The 21,961-nt window shown below is 35.3% G+C and overlaps 1 non-coding gene across 1 annotated transcript; it reads left to right on the forward strand.

Moving 5' to 3' along the window:
- Nucleotides 1–13,215: 13,215 nt before the first annotated feature.
- LOC115455999 lies at nt 13,216–13,322 on the forward strand. Its single transcript, XR_003939842.1, has one exon. It is a non-coding gene; the product is annotated as a U6 spliceosomal RNA (small nuclear RNA).
- Nucleotides 13,323–21,961: the final 8,639 nt, after the last annotated feature.

Consider the following 21,961-nt stretch of genomic DNA (forward strand, 5'->3'; position numbering starts at 1 on the left):
ACTTGGTATGCTGTTCGCTAAGTATATATACTTACCGTGCGGAAAATGTTACCAGCGCGATTCAGGTTTCGACTCTACATTTCATTTAACAACGATTTTTGACGCTTTTTACGAGTACAAATTGCAAAATAAATAAACTATAAACTTAAATAAACCATTATCATCCTAATTAAGATAACATTTTAATATTTAAATTGTAGTAATCGTTTTTTTCTCCAATGAAATACGCGTTTCACGTACAGCGCCATCTATCGGGTGATAATTAAAACTTTACATACCAATGGTAGATCGGTCCTCTGGAGGTGACATTATTCTCACATATAATTATTGGAATAGATTTTTAAATCCTTTTTATAAATGTGTGATAAAATAACCATATAAAAGCAAAATATTTAAAGAAACTATTTGAAAACAGTCCATAATTCATGTAGTATTAACATGAACTGAATGCGTCATCGAATTGCGTCATCTCACTGATTAATATAATTCCACAAGTTAATACATTGTTAGGAATTGAAACGATTTTGATGTAAATAAAAATATCTACCACTTAATTTACAGAAATACTTTCAGAAAGATATCAATCAACCGACCGGTACGTGAGTCAATGACCAATTGCTTCGGTCCGTACACAATATTTCACAAAAATATTTTCTTTTCCAACAATATTACATCTAATTAATAATATTTTAGATACTATTTTCTGTTTGTCTAAATGCCGACTGATGATAACAATGAGAAATTTAAAATCCATTTTTTTTATTCAATCTATGATAAAAGAAACTGGTCTAATCCATCAAATTAAAAGATTCCAATTCTTCAACCTGAGAAAAACTCCTTCAAATTGCTTTCCGACTATTATTTTCGCGTAAATCGTGGCGATTTAAAAAGATCCGACCAACGTCCAATTGCTCGCTCTAAAGAACGGTTGTCCAGCCTGATAGATGTCTGAAAACCATTGGAGAATCTTGAAAGAAGCCAACATGAGCTTTAATAATTTAGAAGTAAAGTTTCTTTTTGATGTGAGACCAGAACCCGCTTGGTCAGACCCAAACATGGACAGTGACGTTGAAGAGAAATCAGATAGAACGGTTAAAAAACGGGAGCAATTACGTTGCTCTTATCTCGGATTTGCGATGTTCCGAACGTCCTATTTAGAATTGCAAAGCGTCAGATGTCACGGTAATCTGCCAATTATGTGGAGGCTCATTAAAATTCAATGTAAACAATGTAGAAATAATTGGGCTAACATAACAATGTATATTACCAGTATTTTTTACTGGTGGTTGGTTTCTCATATGTGAGAGTCCGCCTGGGTAGGTGCCACCGCAATGTCTATTTCTGTTGCCAAGTTGCAATGTGTAGTCTCTGTTGTTCCGGTTTGAAAAATTGTAGTCAGTGTAAATACTGGACATAAGACTTAACATCTCATGTCTCAGGATGGCGAGCGCTGTGGAATACCGAACAATACTTTGTAATTCAAGTTGTTGGATGGTGTTTCTACTGCATATGGGCGGTCGTATCGCTTACTATCAGGGAAACGATGAGCTTGTCTCGTCATTCAAAGCAATAATAAAGAAAAATATAACATTAACGTAATTTATAAACATCCTTATTAGTAATACAATTACTAATAAATAATAATTAAGAATAGGCAACCCTCCGTTTGTATATCGTAAAGGCTGTGTACTTACCGTTAGTGTTAAAATTTTTCGTTAAACTCAATGGTGAAAATTAAAAAAAAAAAATCATTTTTCAATTTTTTATTAAATATAGCCTGGCCACGTTTTTATCAGGCAACCCATGTTTTTTATCATTTTTAATAAGCTAAATTACCTATCGAATAATTTTTGTCCATTAAAAAGATCGGTGAAGGTCGATGTTATATCGGACCTTAGGCTATAACAGAATTAGTTTGTAAGAAGACGATTTATTTTAACCACCCACATTTATTTCTACTCTGGATAATGGCGTTGTGCAAAATTTTACAAAATGAACATAAACATTCTTAAAAGGTGTGTGTGTGTAAGAATTCTTTTTAAATAATCCCATGTGCATACTTTATATGTATGTACTGTATCTACTTCTGATGCTTAAGATTGATTTCCAACAATATAATTATCGTATGAATTACAGCTGTAATAACAGACACTAATATAGTAATATAACAAGACTATCGAATCATTGATGCATGCAATACGCACGGAAGTCGTAGTGTGTGTATATAATTCAAATAAATTATGTATGTTGGCACTTTGAAAGCAATTACCAGGTTTCCATTACATAACTCAGCGATGTCTATTCGCTTAAGGTAGGGTAAGTTAATATGGAACGCTAAGAAGTCTAGAACAAATTTGTGCGATAGATATTTTGTTTATTTGCCATTCATTTTGAAGATAAATTGAATGTTTGGTGTCTAGGAATATTTTAATGTAGATAGCAGATAAATAAGTAAGTAAACTGATAATAAGCGATCGTAAATCGTCATAGACACTCTTAAAATCGAAGAAATCAATAATGCAAGGATGCTGTTTTTACTAGTGAATAGCCTGAAACTCAGTAAGGTATTTGAAAAGAATATTATGACAGATAATTGACTAAATTGTATTGTAACATTGTAGCCAGTGTAACTACTGGACATAATAAGACTTAATATCTCATGTCTCAGGATGGCGAGCGCAGTGGAATACCAAACAATACTTTGTAATTCAAGGTGTTGGATGATGTTTTTACTGTCTAGGGGCGGTCGTATAGCTTACCATCTGGCGAACTATTAGTTTGTGTCGTCATTCAAAGCAATAAAAAAAAGTAATATTATAACTTAACCGCTAACGATAAGTTTGTCGCTAAGATGTATTGTTCCCGTACATACATTTTCTTTTAGTGTCGAATATTGTAGAAAGGTGCCTTGAACACGACATCAGCTTTATGTTTGACTAAGTTTTCCTTTACGAAGAAGACCGTATTTTGGTTATTATCCTTGTCTTGGAGCATGTGGAAGTAAATAACTAGTTTAAACAAATCCATCTCCACACAACAGCATCCCAGTAATCCCGTGTCCACTCCACTAATAGCGGTCTACTGAATAATAATTATACTCTCATAAAATTTCAATAATGGCCGCGTTAACTGCTTCCAGATGCAAATCGAGCCTGATTGTGCCCGCTTCGGGGACTCTATCACTTTTGTTTGAGAAAATAGTTAACATCGTATTGAATATGGTTTGGTCTTAAGTTGTGGACCTTTGTAAAATTTTGGCTGTTGGATAGAGTACTTTAGTGACTGTTGTTTCTTAAACGTGTGATTGTGTTATAAAATCTATGGTTTGTTCCAATGTTATTTAGACTGATTGACTTCTTGTCTGATATTAGCTATGATACTCAACAAAATATGGTCAAAATAAACACGGTCTCTTCCTAATTAGTCACAACAGACATTTCTCAAAACCACTGCCATTCCAATATAATTTTAATTAATTCCGTTTCGCAAATAAACAAAGGCGAAATTCCATCTCTGCATACAGATTCCACTAATTCGCACTGCACGTATCTAATAAAGCTTTGCCCGTCTGTGAAACAAAGATGAGCCTTTACCGGCCTTTGGCCTTCGGAAATGCCGCGTTGGCCATTGTCCATTTAGCTTGGGGCGGCATGACGACCAGGAATTGTAGACCTTTATACCCATAATTAAATTAGGTAATGAGAGGTCATGTTACATTGGTTTGGTCCTTCGAACCAGATGTAAGGGGAATCGGCCGGAATATTATAGCCGGAATAGAAGCAGAATGTGGTTTCCGTATATGAGATGGTGACATCTGATAGTTGTATATGCGTATTAAAGTCTGATTAGTGTTGGGCTAGTGTCGATGGTTTTGTGATATCGATGAAGCAAATTAGGGCTGACATACTTATATAGATTATTTTAGTTATTGTAACGGTTTCGTTAAGCAAACATTTTAAAAAATATAAATCCTACGCAATCTTATGAACACGAAAGTTTTCAAAGGAATTTGCATTTTCACCGAAAGTAAAGGCCGCAATCATTGCATATATTTAAAAAAAAATGGCACACTGATAGACAAAGCCTTAACGAACATGTGCTTTAGGTCCCAAAGTTAAATGGACTCGCCACCTATTATACCTAGTATATCTGGCAAAATGCAGGTTTAATTCCTCTGCTTATCTCTGAAAGGAGAAAAAACATCCAAAATATGTTTTCTTATTCGAAACTAGCTTTTGCTCGCGGTTTCGCCCACGTGAAGGAGTTTACTTGGATAAAGTCCCGTAATATATTTCCCCAGCATAGAAAGTAGCCTATAACCTTCCCAGGTTCTTAAACTACATTCATACAAAATTTCATAAAAATCCGTTCAGTAGATTTTGAGAAAATCGATAACATACATACAGCCAGAAAAGGGTTGTTTTATAATATGTATATTTACACAATTCGACTGTTATTTTCAGGAAAAAACTTCACGAGTAGAGCCACGAACAAAACATGTCCTACATCGAACAGCACTACAAAGTCCAAGCATAGGTATTCGCCGTCAATCACAATGCAGCGAGTACAGAAGTGCGCCAAAGGCGATTGGGTTAATTAAACGCTCCGACCAGCCTCCATATTTGTGTAATGTGCTTAGATTGCTGGGTATTGTAGTACTATTAATCGACATTTGAATTCCTTGGTATGTATAGGGCCTAGTCGATATTGATAAATGAAAGAAGATGCTAGACTTTGTACCGTGGCAAAAATTATCCGTAAATAAGGAATATTTTCGCCAAGTCCGCTTTAGTTTTCTGATTTTTTGCGTTTTACAGGAAAATCATAACTATAGGCTACTTCCCGTTGACCTAGAATTATGAAATTTCGTCACATGTAGCATATGTAAAGGAAAAATCTGAAAATCCTAAATATGTACTTATATACTTAGATACCTTACCTTTATAATAGGATCTCTAGGTGCGCGATTCCAACTAAGATTTTTACGTTTTTTTATGTAATAGTACTTGTATTTTTAACTCAATTCGACGTATATATTTTTTGTTTGTTACTTTAGAACTCAGTCATTTATTAACCGATTTAGAAAACTCCTTTTTTATTTCAAAAAATATACTCCTAGACTGGTCCCATCACTTCCAAAATCAGTTCAGCAATATTGTTTTTAAACTTAATCAATTGAAACAAATATGTTCAATCAAAATGGTCAATTTTTCTTGACCTTTTCACTACTGTTTTTTGTTTATCTAAGTGACTTCTACTCCTAAGGTTTGCAGGACTCTTTTTTGTTTGCCTAAGTGACTTCCACCAAACATACTACTACAAAACTATCCAGTCAGTCCATAATCCCGATCCTAAATCACCCGTAAGAAGCGCAGTTTGTCTCCCGATGACAGGTTTATAGGCTCGCCGGAGCCCACACGTTAAATATTAATACACAATTTGACCAAATGGACTAGTGTTAATCTACTTTTATTGAGGATTTTGGGGGATTCATTATGCTCTAGTGGATTTAGTGTTGGATTTAGTTTTTTTTTTATGTTTTTGTTGATTAGACTATCTGTACTTATATAATAAAGTATAATATCGGCCCTGTATTAAACATTGTCCCACTACTGGGTACTGGCCTCTTCTTCTAATGAAAGGGATTAGGCTTCAATCCGCCATGCTGGCCTAGTGCAGATTGGCAGACTTCACATGCCCTCAAAAATTCTATAAAAAACTTCTCAGGTATGCAGGTTTCCTCACGATGTTTTCTTTTACCGTTAAAGCAAGCGATTGACAAAGAATAAACACATAATATTAAAAAAGTCAGAAGTGCGTGCTGTCTGATTTAAACCTGCGGACTAGCCGTTTTGATATTTTTGTATCAGTAATTTACAATAGTGTAGTAAATGATAGCACAGAAATCTATATATATAAAAATGAATCCTTTTTTCCCTGGGTCCCGCCATCACGCGTGAACGGCTGGACCGATTTCACTATTTTTTTGTTGTGTTTGTTATTGTCAGGAGAAGGATCTTATGAAAGAAAAAATTAAGGAAGTTGAGCGGAACGTTAGAATATTTGAGAAAAGTTAAGTTCAGCGATTGACAGAATGCGCGCATGCATACATAGTTAAGACAAGACAACGTCTGTCGGGTCAGCTAGTCATTAATAAAAATGGACTCAAAAATATATGTTATAGACGTCTGGAAACAGTTGGCAATGGTAACTGTCAAAAATAGAAAAGAAATGCGCGTAGACTGGCGTGACGTCACCGGTCTTAAATAGTCTTAATGATGCAGGCACAAGAAAGAGATGGAGAGATATTCCCACTATTAGCCCACTGTTGTTGATTGCAATATTTTAAACAAGAATTTCTTAGTTATTTTCCAACTAATTTTGATGCTGTTTACGCAAAATTCTTTCTTTTTATTGTTACTATACTGAACAACTTGTAATTTTAACATATACCGACGGATTCTATCCTTTTTTATGTAATATACAATATCATATGTAAATTATTGTCATCTACCCTGCATACAAGGATCATAAAAATTTTTGAGGTCATAAAAAAAATACAGTCGGATTGAAAACCTCCTCCCTTTTTTGAAGTCGGTTAAAATTTATATAATTATTGTCAATGATATTATGGTCGAAAAAACTCACTAAGTTTAGAATTGTATTAGAAGAAAGCTGTATATATTTTAACAAATGTAAATAAAATAAATAAATGTATAGGTACTATGTATGTATATTGCATAGTTCCCCAACGCACAATATCCGTAGTGCAATTATACTGATCTCATTAGTAGTTTGTGACACGTGCCGACAGCGTGCGTTTACATACATATCTACCTACCCACCTGGCGCTTGTTATTGTATTCTCATTACCAATATTGCATAATTAGACAGATCTGTTTGATTTGTTATTTTTGCCACTCCAGTGGTTTGTAATAATTATATTTACAATGAAAGTGATATTGGAATAAAAAATTTATATATGTCAAGAAATGGTTTATCTATATGCATTTCATCCAAGCGATGTTTCCGTATTTACTTTTAAGAAATACCCAAGCATTTAAATGTGCAGATGTCATATTTTCGTATTTATAAGTAGGTAGTACAGTATTTTTATTTATTGTCAATTGAATATTTTTACGTATTTTTTACATATAGCTGACGTGAAACACCGACGCTCGACGAAGTCTGCAGTCGCTGAACACTCTGAAGGAGGCGTCGATCATTATCTGCGACTAGACAAGCCACAAATCCTCGCCAAAGAACACCGATTCCTGCCCAGGATGATTCGCGAGGCTATTGAAATTAAAAAACATCCTAATTTCAATAGGGAAGATGGTTGGAAGCTTGCACAAGCCTGGGATCCAGTTCTACATTTAATTAAATCGGAACCCAAAAGACCGGCTGCCAGACTTCAAGACACTGTGAGCTCATTCTGCGTAGATCGGACCACCAACAGCTAAAAATTTAAAAAAAAGTTGTATAATTGTAAAATGTAGGTAGATATTGTAACTTTGACTTTGCGGATGAACAACACCTCAGTCCCCCCCGTGACCATGAAGGCTGCAAAGTCTTCGAAACGTCGGGAGAAAAATAAAAAACAAAAAACCGCGATAGAATCCGAAAAATTAGTTTAATTTCAAATAAATCCATTTTAAATATAGAATTCCAAAACCATTGTCAACAAATCAACATAACTCATTCCAATAAATCGCCCCATAGACGATACTAATTAAATACATTAGGGCCGCTGTGTCCAATTTGATCGGAATGCCTGGTGACGTCACACGCACTCTAATTACTGACATCTGCGCGCGTAACGCATCGGTGACGTCGAAAGGTGCAATTAGTTGCGTTTACACTGTCTTGGGTAGCCGGAGGTGTTTTGTGGTAGCTATGTTTGTAGAATAATAGAACTAAGATTTATTCAGCATAAAATTAAGCTATATGATTACTGCCACTAACTGTAATCGTAAGCAAAAATCGCAGGCAAAATCATTCTAATATTATAAATGTGAAAGTTTGAGAGGATGTGTGAATGTTTGTTCCTCTTTAACGAAAAAACTACTGAAGGGGTTTGGATGAAATTTTACAGTAATATTGGTTATATATCAGAATAGCACATAGGCTACAATTTATAATGATTTTGTGTAATTTGGTCATAATATAACGATACATATCAAGTGAGCCGGAAAAAAATTATCCCAGAAAACTCCTTCACGTAGGCGAAGCGAGCAAATGCTAGTTAATCTATATGAATAGTAATCGGCAGACAAAACAATAGAAATATTTGACTAATTATTATTGGATAAATCTAGAGATGATCTTAATATAATATCGATAATTTTCTAAAGGCTCTACAATGTTTTCTACACAAAGATCTGCAATTATCATTGTGCATCATTCAGTAATTAGTAGAGAACCAGGTAATGTCTTTTTTGCTGTATGTAATTATTTTTAATTTAGCTAATGAAATAAATATAGAAAACGCGTCAAAAAATTATTGTACAATATATTAGGTAATTACTTTCTAATTGATGTAATTATAAATAACTAGCTTTTGCCCGCGGCTCCGCCCGCGTTATAAAGTTTTTCGGGCTAAGGTTTTCTGTTATAAAAGTCACGCTATATATTTTCCCGGGAGCCTATGTTCTTTCCAGGGTCTCAAACTGTCTCCATACCAAATTTTATTCTAATATGTTGGATAGTTTCTGAGTTTAACACGTTCGGGCAGACCGATGCAGCGGCGGACTTTGTTTTATGATATATTTTTGTAGAACTTTTTAATAGTAACAATCCCGTCATACATTATTGTTGCATAACTTTAACCGTTTACGCAGCGCACGCAACAGAAGCTCTTAAAACTAATAAATTTTGCCCGTTTTTGCAACATATTTAATTACTGCTCCGCTCCTATTGGTAATAGCGTGATGATATATAGCCTATAGCACTCCATGAACAAAGGGCTATCCAGCACAAAAATAATTTTTCAATTCGAACCGATAGTTCCTGAGATTAGCCATCACTGCTCCGCTCCTATTGGTAATAGCGTAATAATATATAGCCTATAGCACTTCAAAAACAAAGGGCTATCCAGCACAAAAAGAATTTTTCAATTCGAACCGATAGTTCCTGAGATTAGCCATTACTGCTCCGCTCCTATTGCTCATAGCGTGATGATATATAGTCTATAGCACTTCACGAACAAAGGGCTATCCAACACAAAAAGAAATTTTCAGTTTGATCCAGTAGTTCCTGAGATTAGCGCGTTCAAACAAACAAACAAACATACAAACTCTTCAGCTTTATATAATAGTAAGTATAGATAATATTTGAAAACATTATTTTAATTTTAAATAAACCATTTAATTTCATTATCATTGAAGAAAATTCAACACAAATAATTTGGTATCTAAATCGATAAAAATATCGCATTCGATAACCAGCACCTCTCTAAATAATCTCATATTGATAATTTGGTTACCACGTGTTGTAACTAAGCACACGCTATTAGCTGATTCGGGCTGAGCGATAAATACACACTCACTTAGCGCGATTAAACTCGAGGCGCCAGAGAACTCGAATAGGAGGCGATAGCCTAGTTGGGTGTGTAGCTGCCGAGATGAATGTCCGCAGGTTCAAAGCCCAAGGGCACGCACCTCAAACTTTTATAAGTTGTGTGTATTCTTTGTGAATTATTGGTTTTGACGGTGAAGGAAAATATCGTGAGGAAACCTGCGTGTCTCCGGTTCAAACAGGCCGGCATAATTGTGACGACTGTCGAGGGGTAATCATCTCTCGTCAGTAGATACGCTATTGAACACTAATCTATCTACCATCAGGTGCAGTGAGGTCACTATGGGGTGTCGGTATAATATAATAATAAAAAGGGACCTAAGAATTGGTCTATAAGAAGTTTGAGGATATGGGAAGACTGCCGATCTGCGCTATGCCGGCATAGTGGACTAAGACCTAATCCCTCTCAGTAGTGGAAGAGGCCCTTGACCAGCTCTAGGTCAGTATATAAGAATGAGCTGACATTATTATTATAAGATAATTTATTTAGATGTGTAACTATAAAAAATGTTTTTATTAAAGCATCTATAAAACAAAAAGTTTACTATTTGTACACTCACTTTTTATCTTTAAAGGATAGGCAGGGGTGCAACTGTTATTTACAAATTACTGTTTCCACACTTTCTTAGCAAGACATAATAATATCAGCCCTGTATTATATACTTGCCCACTGCTGAGCACGGGCCTCCTCTACTACTGAGAGGGATTAGGCCTTAGTCCACCACGCTGGCCTAGTGCGGATTGGTAGACTTCACATACCTTCGAAATTCGTATAGAGAACTTCTCAGATGTGCAGGTTTCCTCACGATGTTTTCCTTCACCGTTAAAGCGAACGATAAATTCACAAAGAATACACACATGATTTTTTAGAAAAGTCAGAGGTGTGTGCCCTTGGGATTTGAACCTGCGGACATTCGTCTCGGCAGTCCGTTCCACACCCAACTAGGCTATCGTCGCTAGCAAGACATAACGTTAACATATCTTAACATTTGTTTTTCCCAAAGAAATAAAACAGTATAGTTAGTCATTGACCGGACTTCGGGACAAAATTCGTGCTCCAAAAGTTATTTCCTATTGGTAATAAGTCGTTGTCTTATTTGAAATATCCATATGATGAGACGTCATAGTTTCCTTACATATTAAAACAAAATTATTTACAGAAAATATGCTAATATGAACACTAAACACTTGCAAATCACGATATTGAAAAAATCTGAAGTATTTTACGTTGGTGTTTTGCTATTTCACTGTAGATTGAGTAACCATCGCATAAATGCAAAATTAAGGATGACAAACTTACCAATGTCCACTATATAATCTTGTAACTCTTTGATTTTCCTTAAAATATTCTAAGAAATAAACTTGTAAGTAAACAAACCGATAAAAGCGTTATAAAGCTGAGTGTACATTACTGTGACGCGCCAATCAAAAGTTTATGCTAATGTACCCTCGCCTTTAAACCATTTGCTGTTAAATTATGTTTATAATGTTTGCCATTACGTAGATTTCATAATTCAATAGCTAGAGAAGGTTTTTGTTGGATCATTGAAGGGTTGCGAAACTCAAGTGGCAGTGGGCAGGGCACATAGCTCGTAGAACTGATGGCCGTTGGGACGGAAAAGTTATGGAGTAGCGACCACGAACCGAGAGACGCAACGTAGGCAGGCCCCCCACGAGATGGACCGACGATCTGGTGAGGGTCACCGAAGTCCGATGGATGAGGGCGGCCCAGAACCGGTCCCTGTGGCGTTCAATGGAGGAGCCCTATGTCCAGCAGTGGATGATTCCCGGCTGAAATGATCATGATTATTAAAGGGTGAACTGAGCTCTAAGTTTTGCTTTAGCTGGTGGTAGGAAATCCGTTCGAATAGCGACGAAAATGGAAAGCCCATAGGACCATGAAGTGTGTCGTTCTGGAATCACTCTGTCTATGATTCGAAACAGGCATGATTGTATTGACCGGTGAGGAGTTATCATATCTTGTCAGTCAACACTATTTATATGTTTCACTTATCAGTTGCAGTGGTGTCACTGTAGTACCGGCATCTATAATATGAGATTACTAGTCCTTCGTACACTGAGGATTTCTTTTATACTGCACACTGCATCTGATGGTAACTGAAGTAGGGTCCAAAAGAACGTTAAATGATTGCTAAAATTTGAGGAAGCGAAAGTGTAACAGAGCAAACTGACAATCCATAGTCTCTACCTACACCTGTAAGACGAAAACGTATGTATTTATTCTTAATTCAAAAATTCCCAGAACGGTCTTGAAATATCACACAATATACGTTAAACTCCGGGGGCACTAGATCACGGTTGCATAATGTCGTCTATAGAACAGAATTTACAATGCTTTTAGTCTCACGCCAGCGGTCGCCGCTACTTCAATGTGCAACGAATCTACTTTCATCTACGAAAATGCTTGGATGCGTTAGTTCTTGTTTCATTTGTATTTATGCACCATCGCGGTTTTGTTTTTCGAAAAATTATAAGTACTTACTAAGAATGTTCGACAAGACAATACAATATTCATAGCGGTGTTGTTGTTTTTCGAAACAATATGCTTAGAATATTTGAAATGAAGAAAAGGTAATAATTTGGATATTTGTTACACATTTTTCATGGCAGCTTTCATTGAGCGTGAATGATTTAGAACTAAATATTGTTTTAACGTCTTCTTTATAGCTGTTTATGTTTACAACCTGTGTGTTTGCATTGTTATTATAGATAAGCAACGTTTAAATATCTTACTGCATATCGGTTGAAATAAAATGAATTTATTTAATAATACAACCTTATCCAATTTGTTTCTTAGTTCCATGCATTCAAATCCTGCGAGCGAAGGGGAAGTGTTTTCTTATAACATTAACATGTATATTGCCTTTAATTTATTGATGCCGCCGTTTTGATAGCAATACGCACATTTTATTTGCAATTTGCGACGAATATCTTAAAATTGCTTTTTGGAAGTGTTAAACTCGTGGAAATTTGTAAGTGAATTGTTTAATAATTAATTCCTTTGTTATTGGCAGTTTCTACCCGTTTCTGGTTGGAAAGTTCTAGATTCTAATTGTTAAAACGAGTTGTGATGCTGTGTGATTTTTTTGTCACATGATTTGTCCAAGATCGAATTCCCCAGAAATATTCTGGCTATGTGAATCGTCACACTATAATTTTTTTTTTTTGTAAAATGCGTGAGAAAGTGTCGCGCCGTGCCGACCCTACATTGGGATAGCGAGGTAGGTAGAAGTAATGAAAATAAAATTAGAATATATATAAATTAGAATTATTATTATATAAAAATATTTTATTTTTAGGACTCGAACATACGTTATGTTTTCGCCCGTCTCGCCCGGTACTCTACAGAGGTTGAGTTACTGTTCGATAGATGGCGCTGTACACATTGACATAAATTTCGCAACACGGATATACTATTATTATGGTGTTACGCACATATTTAAGTAAATATAACATTGTTTATTATTATTCATACTAGAATATCAATTTTGTTACTTTTATGTACCAAAAAAGCGTGTAATGTTATCACAAACAAAAAATGTAGAGTCGAAACCTGAATCGCGCTAGTAACATTTTCCGCGCAGTAAGTATATATACTGAGCGAACAGCATACCAAGCGTACTTGCTTCGGCAGTACATATACTAAAATTGGAACGATACAGAGAAGATTAGCATGGCCCCTGCGCAAGGATGACACGCAAAATCGTGAAGCGTTCCACATTTTTTGAAGATATTCATTTTCAATTCATTTGAAAATTTTATTGAATTTTTGTAGTACTTTGGTCGAATGCCAGATGTTTTTTAGATTATAAATAGCTTACCATATTTTATATAATATAGGTGATAATATAGATTCAGTTGTTTTTATCACATAGTAATTATGAATCTTGTATCAAAATCACTACGTTATGCACAAACAAATTAACGAATTATTTTATTGTATTTCTGCAACAGTAGCTGACAATTAAACTCGCATCGTTCGTATAACATTTACAATATTAACTTCAATTTGCAAATTGAACGGGGTAGCGTTGACTGGAAATATCAACTTATATCGACAACAACGTCCACTATAACCTGACCCCTCTTCCATATTTAATTTATAAGCAACATAAAACGCTGCAAGATCTTGTAATTCTGGTCGCATATTCCATAAAATAAGGAAAATTCTCACAGCTAGGAAATCTCGAATATCACTTAGCGAAGGCGTATAATAACAATAAATTTACGATAACATTTGAATACGGACCTTTGAGTCAGTAAGGGTGATTTTGGAACGGGTCGCTTAATGCTAATGTGTTCGCATTGCTTTTTGGAATTTACATAGAATTTTCTGAATGTTATACGAAGGGCTGGAGATGAGGAAGCTAAAGTGACCTTGCGATCCTGGTCAAATTACCTATGATATCCAATGTCGAAGGTATAGTGAGGTTTTTGACTACGTAATGATGCGAAAACATATTATTTTGTCGATCGGTTAGGGCACTTGCAAAACTCTATCTTTTCTTCTTCTTTGGTTAAACTGTACAGCATATAAGTTAAGAGGTTTGTTTGCCTTTAATGTGCAAATTCCTATCTGACACACACACACACAATATCACGCATTTATCCCCAAGGGGTATGCAGAGGCGCAATCAGGGCACCCACTTTTCGCCAAGTGTGTTCCGTCCCATGATGTGATAGGGGGCGAGCCTATCGCCATTTCGGGCACAAATTCCAGACTCCGGGCTGATACTGAGCAGAAAAACCCAAATATCACTGTCCGACCCGGGATTCGAACCCAGGACCTCAGAGTGCTGTACTACCGCGCATGCAGTACAACTACGCCACCGAGGCAGTCTTCTAGTATAGTTTGACCAGTAAAATAAATTTGTTTTGAGGGCGCCACTTTTTTTTCGTTTTAAAGTTAATGTTGTCAGTACAAGAAATTAGTTTCGTAGTTTGCCATAACGGCTAGGTTTATTATTTTCCCGGTGAAGTTATAATAGGAATTTCACGTACAAACCTAGAGTTAAAAATTTACGAATTATTTATAAAGCTGATTTTAATATCTTTCACTGAAAGCCTTTATGGCATAGTTATATGTATCTGCCGTGCTGAAGTCTCGGTTCGACGTCCAGGGTGGGTAAAATTATATTGGGCTTTTGCTTAGTATCATCTCGTAGCCTGGAATTATTGCCCGATATAGTGCTAGAAACGCTCTCTATCACATCATAAGAAGGAATAAATGTTATGGCGAAAAGTCGATGGACTAATTGCGTCTGTGCCTACCCATTCCAGGATAAAAGTGAGGCTGCGAATAATATCTGTCACTGTTCTAATTTTTCATTTGAAAATAGAACATTCATGCCCCATATACAACTTAATTTTAATTCGCGCCTACCATCAGTCAAGTTCTCGATTAGACCTCGAACAAAAGCAAATCTCGAATGAATATAAATGACATGAACATCCGAACCGTTCCGAACCGCAGCCGGAAACGGCCGAGGATTTGTCATTGTCAAATTTGAATACGAGAGAACGGATGCGGGAAAAACGAACGTCATCTGTTTGGCGACTTGTGCGATGTAAGGCTATTAGGTTTCGCTACATTTGTTTTGCAGCAACGTCTGGATGATAAGGACTGTGATTGTGGTTTGTTTTGTGGCTATTACGTTTCTGTAGACGGTATTTAAAAAGGTGTTCCATTTTAATTTTATTGTTTTGGTCATCTAAGATGGAAGTTAAATGATATCTATCTTTTTCAATTTCATTATATCTTAAATTCAATTTAAGATAGTTGTCCGTAGAAATCGTGCCTCTTGTTTATCGATAGCATATTTTTGAGAGAATTCACAAAACTAAGATACATTTTGTATTACATTATCACTTCACAGATTTTACGTTTAGGGGTACGAACTAATGATTCAGTTATATTAAATGATGTATTCGGCTCAGCAAAAATTTATTAATATAAATATGTATGCATAACTTGTCAGTTGTTAAGTAATCTCCCGCAAAAACTTCACAACTATCTATATTATATAATTTATAACAAACTATACCAAAATGTCGAAACTTTTTACTATCACAAAAACTTACTTTTTTTATCTTTTGTAAATAGTTCAATAGTTAAAGTACATAAAGCTTATAATCATAGAATTTTCACCAATAAAAACAGTAACAAACGTATAAATCAAAATGTAACATACAGACGGCATTACCTTTTTCTTTGTTTTCGAACGATACATTACCATACCGGCTGAGCACTCAGTATTTCAAATTCGGAATGAATAATGGCACGTCTTCATAATTCCTGGAGGATTTTTACACGGGACTCATCTATTATTTAGGAAGGCTTAGCGTTAGATTTACCGTTTCCGTTCGACGACGCATCGCGTCATTTATTCGAGTTTTCGTAGTAACTTCTGATTTGTTTTAAATTTTTTCTCTCATTCGTTCATTACGCACGCGTTTAAACATGACCCGGATTTAAGCCTTTCTGTGCAGATAAATAATATGTTGTATTGGTCGTTATTTGTTTGGCAAATATTTCAGAACTTCGTAAAATATGTACGTATATGAATGCTATGGTTTTAGAAATTGGTTTAAACTTGATATTGGCAGAATTGTCGTATAAACATGACAGCCAAGCAAAATTAATTGGATTATTTATTTGCATTTCAGATACAATAAAATTTGTACATAGCCGGAATTAATGCCATAGGCATTCTCTCCCAGTCATCCTTAGGGTGGAGCAGAGATGAACAAGGTAGGTGCATCGAAGAAATCTGTTGCGGTAAGCAAATACAACAGTATAAATAACTAATAAGATGTATACAAATTTTAATGAATTATAATTATGATTATATTGGATTGGATTAGAAATTGGTCTAGATAGATGTCATTATTATCAGAGACTAGAATAATAGTTGCCAATGGACGGTAATGTTACAAACTTCGGACTAGTCCAAAAATATATAATACCTATTACGTACTGGTGCTGATTTTTGTATCGTCAAACAAGCTATATTTTATCAAATAAATGTTACCAGACTGAACAGAAAATTTAACCATCGACTTATTTTATCAGTACAACTGATAAAATGGGCCAGTATAAGTATGTCGACTGTCGAAGGGTAGGTAATCATCTGTCGTCAGTCCACACACTATTGTCGAGTTCACTTACCATCAGGTCCAGTGGGGTCACTTTCCTGTGCCTTTATTAAAAAGTTTTTATTTGTTTGTATTAAAAACTGCGTTAATTTTAATACACTCAAATTTTGGCATGAGACCCTCGTCCCAAATAAAACGTAATTTATCAATATCACGATAAATAAACATAGAGTATCACGTATGTACATTAATCACTCGCTGGATTTTATGTAAATTCGGCTAAGTGCCGCTGATAAATGGTCAAGCGCTAGTGATACACGAAAAGTGGGGAGATGGGACAAAATGTGAATATATAAAAAAGTTTGATGAAATCACGAAGATAGGAAAAGAGGTTACAAAATTATAGTTAGCTGAAGACTATGTACTTATTTGTTTTTTTTTTTGTTGACAAAATGCGAATATAGAATACAGGAGCCTTATTTTCTATCCCGCACGTTATTTTGACAGTGCTTAACAAGCACGTAACACAACGCGTCATGTTTAGGACTATAGAAATTTGGCTTACAGAATACCATTCCACGCACATTTCTCGAAGATAACATAACACGGCCGCGTTAAGCGTTTACACTATCATACAGAATAAGGGCCCAGGTGTGGTGAAATCACTAAGTAGGGAAAGGTCACAGGATTATACTTGACTGAAAACTAGATATTTGTTTTTTTTTTGTTGAAGAAAACTTTACGTAACAAAAGACTACGTATTTGCTTTTCTCAAGGTATTGGGGTGAAATTTCCTTTTCTAGAATTGAATTAGTTGAGCTTAGAAAGAAATAAGCGTCTCTAGTTTATTTCTGTCTCAATAGATGTTATATTATGATTTTTATCTCATAAATTAACATATTAATTCAATGAAGCGACTACTACTAATTATATTTTTACGTAGTACGTATAAAAAATATTTCGTATAAAAAATCAATAAAATAAGTAATATTTGTTAATCCCAAGTGACGATGGGTTTACTAACGAATATTCTACTTAAGTAAAATAAATTCAATTTCAATAACAAATCAATATATAATTTTATATATCAGACACTTTAATAGAACAAATGACGTCACGAGATTATATAAAAACACCACTTAAATACCTAATACGCACTACATAAGATTCAAGTTCACAGTTTCCGTAGTCACCTAGCCAACATGTCCACTTCATTTCATTTTTCATTCTTAAACCGTTTTGTTTGGGTCCATAGTGTATTGAAAACGGGAGTTTGTTTGTTGGACCCTGCTCACGGACAAGTCATTAACGAAGGTGCGGGTTCGCGCTTTTGTAAGCCTTTCTTGTGATAAATTTGGGTCATATTTTTGGGATGTATTATCAGAATTAGGTGGTAGGTCTCTCATATGTGAGAGTCCGCCTGGGTAAGTACCGTTGCAATGTCTACTTCTGCCGCCAAGCAGCAGTGTGTAGTCACTGTTGTGTTCCGGTGTGAAGGTCATTGTAGCCAGTGTAGCTACTGGACATAATGATACTTAAGCGCGCAGCACTGGAATACCAAACAATACATTGTGTTTCAAGTTGTTGGATGGTGTTTATACGGTTTATGGGCGGTCGTATTGTTTACCATCAGGCGAATGGCAAGCTCGTCTCGTTATTCAAAGCACAAAAAATATGTATGAAATGTATTACTTTATTTGAAGGTACAGTGACTCCACTGCACTTTATAAGTGGATTGGTATCTAGATAGACCGTCTATTGATGTGGAATGATTAAAAGCAAAATATTTTTGTTCGTCTTCGAAGCCGGATATGTATAGGATGATCTCAGCACAGTACATTCTCCGACCGTGGATAAAAATTAAATAAACTATCCTATCTCTAGAATGTAGTTCAAACTTCAAAGGTCTGGATGATAGTGTTGCCGTATTTAGGCGGCCGTGTCCTCAACCATCAGATAAATGACTGTTTCATTATTCATATCTCGTAATTCAGATAAAAAAGACGTGCTCTATGTGCAATCAGTTACAAAGTAGCCTAATAAATTAATTTCAAATCGCCTTCAAATTTTTGTCTCCTCGATCAATACTCGTTTTATACACTAACAAAAAAAAATATTAAGTGTCTTCAAAGCAGGTTTTCCATTCTCCTATTCAGACTATAATATATTTTAGGTAAATTAGCAATATATATAGCATGTCCTACTCTACATATCAAACTAATAGCACCCTATATCTCGATGGCTCCTAAGTAAACTATCGTATTTGGAAAAATAGCGATATTCACATTTTAGCGTTTCGTTAACAAGGCACTATTTACTACCACACCTATCTAATTAAAAAAATAATAAACGAAAAAGAAACTTCTTGAAAAATATTTACTAAGTTTTTTTATTGGGTTTGGTAGTAAACAGCATCTAGATAACGAAACGTGAAAAAGTGAACTATTTTAGATTCGATAGATTACTTTGGAGTTATCAATCTCACTGACTTATATGAACAGGCGCCTTCAAAGTAGGTTTTTCTTGTCACACTATAAACTATCCGTTAGCTAAATTAGCAATATACAGTATGTTCTACTCTACATATCAAACTAATAGCACCCTATATCTCACTGACCGATACAAATCGCCTATAATGCGGTTCAAATGTCATACATTTATCTAACCGGACCACGTTCAATCATAATACAGAAGATTGATGTCAATTTGTCATCTGCATTGTTAAGTTTATCATAGTTGTTATGATAGAGATATAAGGGTGGTTTTCGCTTGGATGTTTGGGAAGATTTAATTCAGAAGGGTTCGGTCGTTGCTATTTCTCGAAATTAAACAAGGAGCTATAAATAGTGTTATGTTGTAAGTTAATGTTTATAAAATTATTTCATTTTATGGTTGATGTGGACATAGTTGCGATGGTTCGGCCGGGATTTGAACCCTAACTCGGGCTAAAAATAATTTTGCCTTTGCCTAGCTCGGAGTTGGAAAGTCGACGGTGTGATACCACCGAGCCTCGGAGAGCACGTAAACCCGTTGGTCCTGCGCCTGATCTCTCTCCGATCATGTCGGATTGCCGTCTCACCGGACTATGAGAGTGAAGAAACAGAGAGTGCTTGTGTTTTGCGCATACACTTGTGCACTATAATATCTCCTGCGTGGCTGATCTCCGTTGGGATTGGCCGGCGTGATCGAAATTCGGCTAGGAGGGTACATATCGAAAACATGATATAAGAGTATTTTTTAAATGCGGTATCTGTCATATTATGTTAGCCAATGAGGCACAGCACGTGTACGTGAAGATAGATTAGGTGCAATATCTACCTTACTCCTTCAGACAAAATTTAAGTGTTGATTCTAAACTATAGGAAATAATCTTTATTCTAAGGTAAAAAAGTGGCGATCGTCTAGTTGGTTGAGGAACGGACTGCCTAGACGAATATCTACAGGTTCAAAACCCAAGGGGACCTCTGACTTTTCTAAAATTATGTGTGTATTCTTTGTGAATTATCGCTTGCTTTAATCGTGAAAGAAAACATCGTGAGGAAACATGCACACCTGAGAAGTTCTCTATAGGAATTTTGAAGGTGTGTTAAGTCTACCCAATTCGCACTATTCCAGCGTGGTGGACTAAGGCCTAATCCCTCTCAGTAGTAGAGGCCCGTGCCCAACAATGAGAGAGTATAATATAATGCAGGGCTGATATTGTTATACATTATTATTAGGTAACGAAAGTCTTCTCTGAGATACACATAAAAATATGATTTATTAAAACTTCAGGCAGTCAAGACTGTACCAACACATCAAAGCTGGTATTCATAACATCAAGCCGATTTTGAAATTAAAATCTTTAATAACTATAAGGGTCTCTGGTCCCCTATTATGACACATTTTAATTATAGAATGGCACTTTCAATTTTGAACACTAATCCGCTTACTGCTTTGTGGTGATGTTGCTAGTGATGGGCAGGCCTTTCTATCGATATCGCTATTGCTGTTATACGAAACGGGAGTTTTACAATCGTTACGATTACCCATAAATACAATAAAAAACCGCAATTTTGTCTATCACTTCATCCGTGTGAATACATTATCCCTTACCTTATATTATTTTATGTTTTAATTTTTTACTGTCTGTACATTTACTTGGGTATCGTTTAACATATTAAAAACATCATATTTTGTTCAGATATTTTTACATGAGGCTTTATCACTTAGAAGTACCCTTCCTTATTATAACTTTTGCAAGCCATGATCGACAATATCTATACATATTATAAAACAAAGTCCCCTTCTCTGTATGTCTGCATGTTATTGATTTTCTCAAAATGTACTGAAAGGATTTTTAAGAAATTTGGTATGGAGATAGTTTAAGACCCTGGGAAGGTTATAAGCTACTTTCTATTCCAGGAAAATATATAACTGGACTCTTATCCCGGAAAACTCCTTCACGCAGGTGAATTCGCGAGTAAAAGTTGGTTACAATATACATTGTCAATTGTCTTGTTGTCCATGTCAAACAATAAAAAATACCAAATAACAATCAAAATGTCCGACACAATATCCTAACAATCACTCATAAACAACATACCATAAACAATTCTTAATTAACACAATACCGTAATTGCAAAACGTGAATTCGCTAGCAAAAGCTAGTTTATTAATATTTTGATATATTATCGATATGCACATCGTCCAAACGCCATCTCCATGAATCCGCGGCTTCGCGGCGCCAAAATAACAGCAATTAACACCGCCTAATCCCACGACAGGTTTCTTATTAACAACATTTGTCACCCAGTGGGATGAATCCACCTCGGAGATTAACTGACGGTTTAATCAACAAAATAATCTTTAACTGCGGTTTATAATTAAAATATGGTATTTCATGGCTTGCATTGTAATTAGAATGAGTGTTTTATTTGAACCTTTGCCTGCATAAAAGAGTTTTTTGGAATTTTCATGCGGTATATTTGGTATTTCTGTGCACTTTTATCCATATTAATTAGCCAAAAATGCATGTCTGGCTGAAAATATATAAAAAGTTATAAATTTTTTCATACTTTTAATATTATGATTAACAAATCACAATGCAAAATTCAAAATAATATATCTACAATCAGTAGCATAAGGTCCATATATCCCGATTACTGTCGGCTTCCCTTTCGTAACTTTTGTAAAATCGAATTATCATCAGAACGATTTTGACCGTATTTATGCATTTTAGTACCTATATGTTATGTCGAAATACCTTTCAGAAAACTTCACTCTTCGC

Source organism: Manduca sexta, chromosome 6, assembly GCF_014839805.1.
Source record: "Manduca sexta isolate Smith_Timp_Sample1 chromosome 6, JHU_Msex_v1.0, whole genome shotgun sequence".
Classification (NCBI taxonomy): Eukaryota; Metazoa; Arthropoda; class Insecta; order Lepidoptera; family Sphingidae; genus Manduca; species Manduca sexta.